This window comes from Salmo trutta, chromosome 8 (assembly GCF_901001165.1).
Source record: "Salmo trutta chromosome 8, fSalTru1.1, whole genome shotgun sequence".
NCBI classification, from domain to species: Eukaryota; Metazoa; Chordata; class Actinopteri; order Salmoniformes; family Salmonidae; genus Salmo; species Salmo trutta.
Genome location: NC_042964.1, coordinates 51,071,400 through 51,085,821, shown reverse-complemented (window position 1 = coordinate 51,085,821; position 14,422 = coordinate 51,071,400). Strand labels below are relative to the sequence as shown.

At 50.0% G+C, this 14,422-nt stretch overlaps 1 long non-coding RNA gene and 1 pseudogene across 1 annotated transcript; one reads left to right on the top strand and one right to left on the bottom strand.

Moving 5' to 3' along the window:
* The window catches only part of LOC115199183 (plexin-B2-like), a 213,584-nt pseudogene that overhangs the window by 74,479 nt on the left and 124,683 nt on the right, over positions 1-14,422 (bottom strand).
* On the top strand, positions 8-525 carry LOC115199184 (uncharacterized). Its single transcript, XR_003879356.1, has 2 exons — positions 8-310; positions 413-525. It is a non-coding gene; the product is annotated as an uncharacterized LOC115199184 (long non-coding RNA).

Here is a 14,422-nt window from a genome sequence, read left to right as displayed (position 1 = left end):
TTGAGGGGTTTTTGGTAGAAGGCGTTGCTATGGCAGTAGGTAGGGAGTAGGGTAGATGATTGAGGGGATTTTGGTAGAAGGCGTTGCTATGGCAGTAGGTAGGGAGTAGGGTAGATGGTTGAGGGGGTTTTGGTAGAAGGCGTTGCTATGGCAGTAGGTAGGGTAGATGGCTGAGGGGTTTTGGTAGAAGGCGTTGCTATGGCAGTAGGTAGGGTAGATGGCTGAGGGGTTTTGGTAGAAGGCGTTGCTATGGCAGTAGGTAGGGTAGATTGCTGAGGGGTTTTGGTAGAAGGCGTTGCTATGGCAGTAGGTAGGGTAGATGGCTGAGGGGTTTTGGTAGAAGGCGTTGCTATGGCAGTAGGTAGGGTAGATTGCTGAGGGGTTTTGGTAGAAGGCGTTGCTATGGCAGTAGGTAGCAGAGGGTTGGGGTGAGGTTGTTTTTAAAGGAGGACTGTATCATTACATCCAGGACTGATATTCCATCAGGGAATACCATCAGGAGAGAGGAGAGTCATCTGATCAGCAGGGAGATAAAAGGGGGTGGAGAGAGACACTAGTTCTATGGACCAGTTTGTCCTCCTGTAACACAGTAACTGGTAGACCTACACCTCACACTAGCTCTATGGACCAGTTTGTCCTCCTGTAACACAGTAACTGGTAGACCTACACCTCACACTAGCTGTATAGACCAGTTTGTCCTCCTGTAACACAGTAACTGGTAGACCTACACTTCACACTAGCTCTATGGACCAGTTTGTCCTCCTGTAACACAGTAACTGGTAGACCTACACCTCACACTAGCTCTATGGACCAGTTTGTCCTCCTGTAACACAGTAACTGGTAGACCTACACCTCACACTAGCTCTATGGACCAGTTTGTCCTCCTGTAACACAGTAACTGGTAGACCTACACCTCACACTAGCTGTATAGACCAGTTTGTCCTCCTGTAACACAGTAACTGGTAGACCTACACCTCACACTAGCTGTATAGAGCCCTTTCACCATTGTCAATAACACGACATGGTCGATCTTCTCATAACAGTTATGTTTCTCTGTTGTGTTTAGTCCAGACAACGTTCAGGCTCTGTTGTGTTTTAGTCCAGACAACGTTCAGGCTCTGTTGTGTTTTAGTCCAGACAACGTTCAGGCTCTGTTGTGTTTTAGTCCAGACAACGTTCAGGCTCTGTCGTGTTTTAGTCCAGACAACGTTCAGGCTCTGTTGTGTTTTAGTCCAGACAACGTTCAGGCTCTGTTGTGTTTAGTCCAGACAACGTTCAGGCTCTGTTGTGTTTTAGTCCAGACAACGTTCAGGCTCTGTTGTGTTTTAGTCCAGACAACGTTCAGGCTCTGTTGTGTTTTAGTCCAGACAACGTTCAGGCTCTGTCGTGTTTTAGTCCAGACAACGTTCAGGCTCTGTTGTGTTTTAGTCCAGACAACGTTCAGGCTCTGTTGTGTTTTAGTCCAGACAACGTTCAGGCTCTGTTGTGTTTTAGTCCAGACAACGTTCAGGCTCTGTTGTGTTTTAGTCCAGACAACGTTCAGGCTCTGTTGTGTTTTAGTCCAGACAACGTTCAGGCTCTGTTGTGTTTTAGTCCAGACAACGTTCAGGCTCTGTTGTGTTTTAGTCCAGACAACGTTCAGGCTCCGTTGTGTTTAGTCCAGACAACGTTCAGGCTCCGTTGTGTTTAGTCCAGACAACGTTCAGGCTCCGTTGTGTTTAGTCCAGACAACGTTCAGGCTCTGTTGTGCTTAGTCCAGACAACGTTCAGGCTCCGTTGTGTTTAGTCCAGACAACGTTCAGGCTCTGTTGTGTTTTAGTCCAGACAACGTTCAGGCTCTGTTGTGTTTAGTCCAGTGTGGCTGACAACAGGCTCTTCTATGCTGTAGCACTAAGATGCGGAGACCAAGGGAACAGTCAGTGTGTTGTCTTGTCATCAGCTTGTCAGTTGGACTCAAAATGTCAAAACTGTGACAGAGTATTGATCCTTCATATCTCTGGACTCTGACCCCATAAATGCAAGATGGGATGTTTTCCTCTGTATGTCAGCTGTTATTGCTGGACTAAGGAAGATGCTGTGTCAATGTTAACGCTGGTGGAAAGAAATTGTCAAGCTTGGCTGTTCTTTTTTCTCAACTTGACAAGAAAGTGCCTGCCACGGTTTACTGCCCGAGTCATCATTTAATGGTGCTGACAGATTCCATGTTGAGTGACTGTTTTTCTCTCTCTGTCTTTGTGTCAATCTTTGTGTTATCTCTCTGAAACCCCCAGGTCCATAAGCTCAGAGAGAGAGTCTGAGACAGAGATGGGGGGAAGAGAGGGGTTCAGAGAGAGATGGAGAGAAGAGAGTGGTATAAAGTAGCCATTGTATCAGAATGTTCCAGAACAGATAACAGGATGTTTGGACTGGGTGAGACTGGGAAGGCCCAGTCAGCAGGAGATGAACATAAATAGTTCTACTACTGGGCCTCTATATGAAGAAGAAACTTCTGCTCCTCCAGTGGTGTAAAATACTTTAAAGTACTACTTAAGTCGTTTTTTGGTGTATCTGTACTTTACTTTACTATTTATAGTTTTGACAACTGTACTTTTTACAGGACAAGAAAATTGTCAAATTTTCGCACTTATCAAGAGAAAATCCCTGGTCATCCCTACTGCCCCTGATCTGGTGGACTCACTAAACACACATGCTTACTTTGTAAATGATGTCTGAGTGTTGGAGTGTGCCCCTGGCTATCCGTACATTTCAAAAATAAGAAAATGGTGCCATCTGGGTTGCTTAATATAAGGAATTTGAAATGATTTATACATTTTCTTTTGATACTTAAGTATATTTAAATCCAAATACTTTTAGACTTTTCCTCAAGTTGTATTTTACTGGGTGACTTTCACATTTTCTATGAAGGTATCTTTACATTTGCTCAAGTATGACAATTGGGTACTTTATCCACCACTGTACTCTTCCACAGATCCTCCTCAGAGAGACTGGCTCAAAGGGCTCATTTCTCTCTGAAGTACAGGTAACATACACCGTGAAAATCTCCCTGCCTGCCATCAGCTGTCTGTGGGCTACAGGGAAATCTCCCTGCCTGCCATCAGCTGATTGTAGAAGGGTCTGTGGGCTACAGGGAAATCTCCCTGCCTGCAATCAGCTGTCTGTGGGCTACAGGGAAATCTCCCTGCCTGCCATCAGCTGACTGTAGAAGGGTCTGTGGGCTACAGGGAAATCTCCCTGCCTGCCTGCCATCAGCTGACTGTAGAAGGGTCTGTGGGCTACAGGGAAATCTCCCTGCCTGCCATCAGCTGATAAATATAAAGAGCTGTACAGACAGACAGACAGACAGACAGACAGACAGACAGACAGACAGACAGACAGACAGACAGACAGACAGACAGACAGACAGACAGACAGACAGACAGACAGACAGACAGACAGACAGACAGACAGACAGACAGACAGACAGACAGACAGACAGGTGGGTAGAGAGAGAGAGGTGGGTAGAGAGAGAGAGGTGGGTAGGTAGAGAGAGAGAGAGAGAGGTGGGTAGAGAGAGAGAGAGAGAGGTGGGTAGAGAGAGAGAGAGGTGGGTAGAGAGAGAGGTGGGTAGGTGGGTAGAGAGAGAGAGAGGTGGGTAGAGAGAGAGGTGGGTAGGTGGGTAGAGAGAGAGAGAGGTGGGTAGAGAGAGAGGTGGGTAGGTGGGTAGAGAGAGGTGGGTAGGTGGGTAGAGAGAGAGAGAGGTGGGTAGAGAGAGAGGTGGGTAGGTGGGTAGAGAGAGAGAGAGGTGGGTAGAGAGAGAGAGGTGGGTAGGTGGGTAGGTAGAGAGAGAGAGAGAGAGAGGTGGGTAGAGAGAGAGAGAGAGAGGTGGGTAGGTGGGTAGGTAGAGAGAGAGGTGGGTAGGTGGGTAGGTAGAGAGAGAGAGAGAGAGAGGTGGGTAGGTGGGTAGGGAGAGAGAGAGAGAGAGGTGGGTAGGTGGGTAGGGAGAGAGAGAGAGAGAGGTGGGTAGGTGGGTAGGGAGAGAGAGAGAGAGAGGTGGGTAGGTGGGTAGGGAGAGAGAGAGAGAGGTGGGTAGGTGGGTAGGTAGAGAGAGAGAGAGAGGTGGGTAGGTGGGTAGGTAGAGAGAGAGAGGTGGGTAGGTAGCGAGAGAGAGAGGTGGGTAGGTAGCGAGAGAGAGAGAGGTGGGTAGGTAGCGAGAGAGAGAGAGGTGGGTAGGTAGCGAGAGAGAGAGAGGTGGGTAGGTAGCGAGAGAGAGAGAGGTGGGTAGGTGGGTAGGTAGCGAGAGAGAGAGAGGTGGGTAGGTGGGTAGGTAGCGAGAGAGAGAGAGGTGGGTAGGTAGAGAGGTGGGTAGGTGGGTAGGTAGAGAGGTGGGTAGGTGGGTAGGTAGAGAGAGAGAGAGGTGGGTAGGTGGGTAGGTAGAGAGAGAGAGAGGTGGGTAGGTAGGTAGAGAGAGACACAGTGTATGTTATCAGTGCATGAGACCCAGAGGGTTGCTGGCTGCCCATTGGTTCAGCAGCAGTATTATTGTGGTGTTTAGATTGGGAGAAATATCACAGATGGAGATATGATCCCGGATCATTTCCTGTGTTTTGTCTCTTGATCTCTGAATGGATGGTAGTGTGAAGTCATCTCTGGAGTCTGGACCCGTAGCTTTATCACACTGGTAACCTTCTCTATGCTAACCTGTCTGGTAACCTTCTCTATGGTAACCTGTCTGGTAACTTTCTCTATGGTAACCTGTCTGGTAACTTTCTCTATGGTAACCTTCTCTATGCTAACCTGTCTGGTAACTTTCTCTATGGTGACCTTTCTGGTAACCTTCTCTATGATGACCTGTCTGGTAACCTTCTCTATGATGACCTGTCTGGTAACCGTCTCTATGATGACCTGTCTGGTAACTTTCTCTATGGTAACCTTCTCTATGGTAACCTGTCTGGTAACCTTCTCTATGCTAACCTTCTCTATGGTAACCTTCTTTATGCTAACCTGTCTGGTAACTTTCTCTATGCTAACCTTTCTGGTAACCTTCTCTATGGTAACCTGTCTGGTAACTTTCTCTATGGTAACCTGTCTGGTAACTTTCTCTATGGCAACCTTCTCTATGGTAACCTTCTCTATGCTAACCTGTCTGGTAACTTTCTCTATGGTAACCTTCTCTATGGTAACCTTCTCTATGGTAACTTTCTCTATGGTAACCTGTCTGGTAACCTTCTCTATGGTAACCCTCATACACACACACACACACACACACACTCACAGTAATTCCAGCACTCCTCCTCCTACAGTGGAGGGATTTGATGAGGGTTTATATTGTGATGGAGATGAACTCTGAGAACCAAACCTAAACCAGCAGATAGAAAATCACCATGTGTGAGTCACATGAGCTAGCTAGCTCCGTATTACCTCAGTGGTCTTCTAGCCGTGCAAAGGCCTCTGCTGAGTTGTGTGTGTGTGTGTGTGTGAGACTTAGTGATTCGCCCCATTTAGACAACCTTTTCAATGTCTACTCAGACCTCTCATCATAGTCAAAACATGACCAGTAATGACTGCAATTCAATGTGTCCGTTTTCCTGACCGATGCACTGGTTGGGTGACCGTGTGACATGTCGGGGTGGTGTTGGTGTGGGTTGGCTGGTGTGTGTCGGGTGGTATGATGGTGGTGTGTGTCGGGTGGTGGTGGTGGTGTGTGTCGGGTGGTGTGTGTCGGGTGGTGTGTGTCGGGTGGTGGTGGTGGTGTGTGTCGGGTGGTGTGTGTCGGGTGGTGTGTGTCGGGTGGTGTGTGTCGGGTGGTGGTGGTGGTGTGTGTCGGGTGGTGGTGGTGGTGTGTGTCGGGTGGTGTGCGTCGGGGTAATGAATGAACCACAGTGGGCAGGAACACTGGGGGTTTGTCTCGGGTTGTGTCTCGAATGTACTACTTTTGACCAGGGCTTATAGGGCTCTTTTCAAAAGTAGTGCACTATATAGGGAATAGGGCGGGTTCCATTTGGGACTGTTATGGTGTTGACTTGCTCTCTAACCAGCAGCAGGCGAGAGGAGATGTACAGCTGCTTCCCTCCAGTACTACACATCCTCCACATTGGAATGAAGGAGAGGAGGACGGCTGGTTCTAGCTGGTTCTAGTCCAGGTTCTGTTTCATGTAAAGACATGTCTCAGTTACTTGGCTGGCGACCAAAACACAATGTAGGTAGGTGTGTGTGTGTGTGTGTGTGTGAGAGAGAGACTGCGGGGGAAGCCTGGATGATGAAACGCGGGTGTCATCTCCACCCAGCCCGTCTCCATAGAGGCCTATCTCACCTTGCCATGGCACCAGGCATGATGGGAGAGTGACTGAAACCCTCTGCATGCCTGGCAGCGGGTGGAACTCCCAGATGAAACACTGCTGTCTCGCTCTCTCTCTCTCTCTCTCTCATCTTTGAAACACACACACACACACACTCATATATGTACTCCCACCCTCAGTGGGGACCCTGTTGTCAGACCGTAATGCTTTTCTCCCTGGAGGAGGGCTGTCCATGTTTCTGATGAAATCCATTGACTCTTAACACCCTCTCTGCTCTCCTACGGAGCGCTGTCTCCCCTACGGAGCCGAGCGCTGTCTCCCCTACGGAGCCGAGCGCTGTCTCCCCTACGGAGCCGAGCGCTGTCTCCCCTACGGAGCCGAGCGCTGTCTCCCCTACGGAGCCGAGCGCTGTCTCCCCTACGGAGCCGAGCGCTGTCTCCCCTACGGAGCCGAGCGCTGTCTCCCCTACGGAGCCGAGCGCTGTCACTGTCTCCCCAACGGGGCGCTGTCTCCCCAACGGGGCGCTGTCTCCCCAACGGGGCGCTGTCTCCCCAACGGAGCACTGTCACTGTCTCCCCAACGGAGCGCTGCCTCCCCTACGGGGCGCTGCCTCCCCTACGGGGCGCTGCCTCCCCTACGGGGGCGCTGCCTCCCCAACGGGGCGCTGCCTCCCCAACGGAGCGCTGCCTCCCCAACGGAGCGCTGCCTCCCCAACGGAGCGCTGCCTCCCCAACGGAGCGCTGCCTCCCCAACGGAGCGCTGCCTCCCCTACGGAGCGCTGCCTCCCCTACGGAGCGCTGCCTCCCCTACGGGAGCACTGTCTCCCCTAGGGAGCGCTGTCATTGTCTCCCCAACGGAGCGCTGTCACTGTCTCCCCAACGGAGCGCTGTCACTGTCTCCCCAACGGAGCGCTGTCTCCCCAACGGGGCGCTGTCTCCCCAACGGGGCGCTGTCTCCCCAACGGGGCGCTGTCTCCCCAACGGGGCGCTGTGTCCCCAACGGAGCGCTGTCACTGTCTCCCCAACGGAGCGCTGTCACTGTCTCCCCAACGGAGCGCTGTCACTGTCTCCCCAACGGAGCGCTGTCACTGTCTCCCCAACGGAGCGCTGTCACTGTCTCCCCAACGGAGCGCTGTCACTGTCTCCCCAACGGAGCGCTGTCTCCCCTACGGAGCACTGTCACTGTCTCCCCAACGGGGCGCTGTCTCCCCAACGGGGCGCTGTCTCCCCTACGGGGCGCTGTCTCCCCTACGGGGCGCTGTCTCCCCTACGGGGCGCTGTCTCCCCTACGGGGCGCTGTCTCCCCAACGGGGCGCTGTCTCCCCTACGGAGCACTGTCACTGTCTCCCCTACGGGCCGCTGTCTCCCCTACGGGGCGCTGTCTCCCCTACGGGGCGCTGTCTCCCCTACGGGGCGCTGTCTCCCCTACGGGGCGCTGTCTCCCCTACGGGGCGCTGTCTCCCCTACGGAGCACTGTCACTGTCTCCCCTACGGGGCGCTGTCTCCCCTACGGGGCGCTGTCTCCCCTACGGGGCGCTGTCTCCCCTACGGGGCGCTGTCTCCCCAACGGAGCACTGTCACTGTCTCCCCAACGGAGCACTGTCACTGTCTCCCCAACGGAGCACTGTCACTGTCTCCCCAACGGAGCACTGTCACTGTCTCCCCAACGGAGCGCTGTCTCCCCAACGGAGCGCTGTCTCCCCAACGGGGCGCTGTCTCCCCTACGGAGCACTGTCACTGTCTCCCCAACGGAGCACTGTCACTGTCTCCCCAACGGAGCACTGTCACTGTCTCCCCAACGGAGCACTGTCACTGTCTCCCCAACGGAGCACTGTCACTGTCTCCCCAACGGAGCACTGTCACTGTCTCCCCAACGGAGCGCTGTCACTGTCTCCCCAACGGAGCGCTGTCACTGTCTCCCCAACGGAGCACTGTCTCCCCAACGGAGCGCTGTCTCCCCAACGGAGCAACGGAGCGCTGTCTCCCCAACGGAGCAACGGAGCGCTGTCTCCCCAACGGAGCAACGGAGCGCTGTCTCCCCAACGGAGCAACGGAGCGCTGTCTCCCCAACGGAGCAACGGAGCGCTGTCTCCCCAACGGAGCAACGGAGCGCTGTCTCCCCAACGGAGCGCTGTCTCCCCAACGGAGCGCTGTCTCCCCAACGGAGCGCTGTCTCCCCAACGGAGCGCTGTCTCCCCAACGGAGCGCTGTCTCCCCAACGGAGCGCTGTCTCCCCAACGGAGCGCTGTCTCCCCTACGGAGCGCTGTCGCTGTCTCCCCTACGGAGCGCTGTCGCTGTCTCCCCTACGGAGCGCTGTCGCTGTCTCCCCTACGGAGCGCTGTCGCTGTCTCCCCAACGGAGCGCTGTCGCTGTCTCCCCAACGGAGCGCTGTCGCTGTCTCCCCTACGGAGCGCTGTCGCTGTCTCCCCTACGGAGCGCTGTCGCTGTCTCCCCTACGGAGCGCTGTCGCTGTCTCCCCTACGGAGCGCTGTCGCTGTCTCCCCTACGGAGCGCTGTCGCTGTCTCCCCTACGGAGCGCTGTCGCTGTCTCCCCTACGGAGCGCTGTCGCTGTCTCCCCTACGGAGCGCTGTCGCTGTCTCCCCAACGGAGCGCTGTCGCTGTCTCCCCAACGGAGCGCTGTCGCTGTCTCCCCAACGGAGCGCTGTCGCTGTCTCCCCAACGGAGCGCTGTCGCTGTCTCCCCAACGGAGCGCTGTCTCCCCAACGGAGCGCTGTCTCCCCAACGGAGCGCTGCCTCCCCAACGGAGCGCTGCCTCCCCAACGGAGCGCTGCCTCCCCAACGGAGCGCTGCCTCCCCAACGGAGCGCTGCCGCTGCCTCCCCTACGGAGCGCTGCCTCCCCAACGGAGCGCTGTCTCCCCGTCTCTGTCTGGTTCAAGCTCATTTCTCTGACAAACGGTTATTTTCTAGATTTCCACTCAATACATGAACATAATGACTTGTTGACTTTAGAGTGTTGTTGTGATTTGTGTGTAGACATGATTAATACCAATTTCACAGCTTGTCACTGAGCCAGCATTGACTTTAGAGTAGAGGTCGACCGATTATGCTTTTTCACCGCCGATACCGATTATTGGCGGACCAAAAAAAGCCACTACCGAGTAATCGGACGATTTTATTGACAATTACAACAATACTGAATGAAAACTTATTTTAACTTAATATAATATATCAATAAAATCAATTTAGCCTCAAATAAATAATGAAACATGTTCAATTTGGTTTAAATAATGCAAAAACAAAGTGTTGGAGAAGAAAGTAAAAGTGCAGTATGTGCCATGTAAGAAAGCTAAGATGGCTGATGAGATATGTTGGCATGACTGCCATATTGCACCTAGTTTGTAAGTCGCTCTGGATAAGAGCGTCTGCTAAATGACTTAAATGTAAATGGTGCTCTTATTCTTCTCACTTTGCTTGGTGAGGTAGATTGCTGCTATAAGTTGATGACCCTTCACATACCTAACTGTTTCCTTGGCTCTCTTGTAGTGTATCCATTGTTTTCAGTGTCATGATGTCCTTGAGGAGCAGATTCAATGCATGAGCAGCACAGCCAATGGGTGTAGGACTCCTCCACTTTAGACCAAGCTGCCTTCATGTTCGCAGCATTGTCTGTCACCAGTGCAAATACCTTCTGTGGTCCAAGGTCATTGCTGACTGCCTTCAGCTCATCTGCAATGTAGAGACCGGTGTGTCTGTTGTCCCTTGTGTCTGTGCTCTTGTAGAATACTGGATGAGGGGTGGAGATGATGGAGTTAATTATTCCTTGCCCACGAACATTCAACCACCAATCAGAGATGATTGCAATACAGTCTGCTTTCTCTATGATTTGCTTGACATTCACTTGAACTCTGCATCCAGCAAATGACTAGATAAAGCATGTCTGGTTGGAGGGGTGTATGCTGGGCGAAGAACATTCAGAAATCTCTTCCAATGCACATTGCCTGTGAGCATCAGAGGTGAACCAGTTGCCTACACAGCTCGAGCAAGACATTAATCATCATTTCTCTGACTACATTCCTTCATTGAGTAAAAAAAAATGTCTTATTCCAGGAGGACCACGAGCTGTTGCTTTTGATAAGGTGTCTGATTCATAATTTTCACCTTGAATAGAAGTGGAGGGACTTTTGTCAGAGGTTGCTTGTTGTGAGCACTGAGGGAACTTTATGCACTTGGCCAGATTCTGCAATCTTTGTTGCATTCTTCACATATGATTTGGCACAGTATTTGCAAATGTACACAGCTTTTCCTTCTACATTAGCTGCAGTGAAATGTCTCCACACTTCAGATAGTGCCCATTGCATTTTCCTGTAAAGATTAGAAAAAATTGTAAAAAATCAAATATAATTCTATGTACAGATAAATAGTTAAGATTAGATTAAACAACTCCTTTGTAAGATAAATGTTTTAAAATGAAACATGTATGGAAACAGGTGAATTAACACTCCTCGGTTAGCAGGCTCAAGCAAGATAAAACCCACATGGTAGCAAATACTAACTAGCAGAAATTGTTAACAAGTTAGAAATTATTTAAACACACTTTGCTGTAGGCTACTATTTACTAGTTAACAAAAAATAATTGATGTAATATAAAATATATTCACCCCACTCAGTATTATTATCAACATTTACCAGAAAGCATATAGTCCAGACAGTGTAGTAGGGTGGGCTCAATAGCATCTCATTAGTGTGCAAGATCTTGAGAATCAGCTGTACATGTGATGGAAGAGTGCACTGCACATGTGATGTAAGAATGCACTGTTCATGCAGAGGGTTGCAATTCCATTGAATTGGGGATAGTTTAACCAAAATATGCCACAAGACCTAGAATTGCCTTGTGTATGCCACAAAAAGGTTCATGGTTCTAAACAATATTTTTTTTATGAATTTAAGCAAAATTCCCCAAATTCCAGGGCTTAACTTCCCATGGAAAATTTCCCGGAAAGTTTCCGACCCTTTGTAACCCTAGTCTTAGTCATAACCAGTCATAGTACTGACAACAGAAGGTCCTAGTCATAACCAGAGTCTTAGTACTGACAACAGAAGGCCCAAGTCATAACCAGTCTTAGTACTGACAACAGAAGGCCCTAGTCATAACCAGAGTCTTAGTACTGACAACAGAAGGCCCTAGTCATAACCAGAGTCTTAGTACTGACAACAGATGGTGCTAGTCATAACCAGTCTAGGGCTTAACTTCTTACAGATACGTGGGACGGTAACATCTAGTGAAATGGCAGAGCGCCAAATTCAAATGAAATTACTATAAATATTAAACTTTCATGAAACCACAAGTGCAATACATCAAAATAAAGCTTAACTTGTTGTTAATCCAGCCGCCGTGTCAGATTTCAAAAAGGCTTTACAGCGAAAGCAAACCATGCGATTATCTGAGGACAGCGCTCAGCACTCACATGCATAACAAATCATTTTCAACCAGGGAGTTGCAACACGAAAGTCAGAAATAGCGATATAATATATGCCTTACCTTTGAAGATCTTCTGTTGGCACTCCAAAAGGTCCCAGTTACATTACAAATGGTCCTTTTGTTCGATAAAGTCCTTCTTTATATCCATAAAAACTCAGTTTAGCTGGCGCGCTTCAGTCAACAATCCACTCGGTTTCCCTCCTTCAAAATGCATACAAAATGAATCCCAAACGTTACCAATAAACTTATCCAAACAAGTCAATCATCATTTATAATCAAACCTTAGGTACCCTAATACGCAAATAAACGCTAAAATTTAAGACGGAGAATCGCTATTGTCTTTACCGGGGAAAAATACCAAAGAACGCGCTCTCATTCACGCGCTTGGAAACACTACAGCCAAAATGGGAGCCATCTAGAACAACTACAATTTCTGGATAATTTTTCCAAAAACCAGCCTGAATCTCTTTCTAAAGACTGTTGACATCTAGTGGAAGCCCTAGGAACTGCAATCGAGCACAATTTCGCCCTATTATAAAAGTGCCAGCCATTGAAATCAGTGGTAGGATGATTACATATTTTTTTTAATGGTTTGTCCTCAGGGTTTCACCTGCCATTTCAGTTCTGTTATACTCACAGACATTATTTTAACACACTTTTCATCCGGACGTCAAAATACCGCCCCCATCCCAAAGAAGTTTTAACTTCCCATGGTTAATTTCCATACATTTCCTGGAAAGTTTCCGACCCTTTGCAACCCTACTCACGCCCCAACTCACCGACTCACTCACGCGTGCACACTCACACACACTCCCTCTCTCTCGGCCTGTCCTGGTTTGAGTTGTGTTTAATAAGGCGTGTATTAGCCCTCTGGTAAAGGGATACAGATAATTACAGCCAACTGATAATGATTTAAATAATGCTTTCTGGGATGATTTTGGGGGATTTTGAAGTGAGATCAATTAGAGAAAGTATCAGACGTGTTATCTGTGTCTTGATCTAACACAGCCTGAGGCAGAGACTGCTATTTGTCTCTCAACCCGTCTTTCTCAGGGTAGCAGACACATTTTCAGTAGGGACCCGCTTTTATTTCATTCATCCTATCTCCTCTTCTCTCTGTCTCCTCACCACTCCTCTTCTCTCTGTCTCCTCACCACTCCTCTTCTCTCTGTCTCCTCACCACTCCTCTTCTCTCCGTCTCCTCTCCACTCCTACTCTCTCTGTCTCCTCACCACTCCTCTTCTCTCTGTCTCCTCACCACTCCTCTTCTCTCTGTCTCCTCACCACTCCTCTTCTCTCTGTCTCCTCACCACTCCTCTTCTCTCTGTCTCCTCACCACTCCTCTTCTCTCTGTCTCCTCTCCTCTCGTTTTTTCTTCACCCTCTTGATGCCTTCAATCACCCTCTTTTCTATGTTCTCCAGTCTCTTCCGCCCTGTGGGTTGTAGATATGTTCTCCAGTTATGTTCTCCAGTTGTGTTCCAGAGGTATGGTATCATGCCCTGCGTCTGTTCAGCTAGTCTTTACTTCTCCATTGAATCCCCTAATAAGGATAGTTACAGTAAATCCCAGAATGTCCAGAGGAATGAGACTTCTCTTTCTCCCTGTGCTGGGCTTCCTGGGGGAACAGAGGAACAATCCCTCAAATAGAGAAACAAAGACAGCCGTGTTAACGTGGTGCTGTGCAGAACTCTGCTCTCTCTGTGTAACCTCTCCTTTTTCTCTCTCCTTCTCTGTGCGCACACACTCTCTTCTCTGCTTTCTTCTCTCTTTCCTCTCTCTCTCTCGCCACTCATTCTTTCACTCACTTTCTCTTCTCTCGCATTAGGACTATCACACACACACACACACACACACACACACACACACACACACACACACACACACACACACACACACACACACACACACTGTCAGTTTCTTGGACGATTCTCACATACATCAAATATTCATTATGAATAATCCGTATTCATATCCATGCTCTCACATGCCTTTCTCAGGGAGAAACAAGGTCACACTCTGATCCCTAGGATGTGTTTCAACATGTCTGTGTGTTTAGGCACGTTTGAGGTTCTCATGGCCTGTTAGCAAACTGTAGGATTAGTTTAGTGTGTGTGTTTGACCTTCCAGGCTCTGCCTCCATACCAGCACTTCTGCTCTCTCTGTCTACCTCGCTCCCTGTTTACCCCTCTCTCTCTCTGTCTACCTCGCTCCCTGTTTACCCCTCTCTCTCTCTGTCTACCTCGCTCCCTGTTTACCCCTCTCTCTCTCTGTCTACCTCGCTCCCTGTTTACCCCTCTCTCTCTCTGTCTACCTCGCTCCCTGTTTACCTCTCCCTGTGTCTACCTCGCTCCCTGTTTACCTCTCCCTGTGTCTACCTCGCTCCCTGTTTACCTCTCCCTGTGTCTACCTCGCTCCCTGTTTACCTCTCCCTGTGTCTACCTCGCTCCCTGTTTACCTCTCCCTGTGTCTACCTCGCTCCCTGTTTACCTCTCCCTGTGTCTACCTCGCTCCCTGTTTACCTCTCCCTGTGTCTACCTCGCTCCCTGTTTACCTCTCTCTCTCTCCCTGTGTCTACCTCGCTCCCTGTTTACCTCTCTCTCCCCCTGTGTCTACCTCGCTCCCTGTTTGCCTCTCTCTCTCTCCCTGGGTCTACCTCGCTCCCTGTTTACCCCTCGCTCCCTGTTTACCTCTCGCTCTCGCTCTC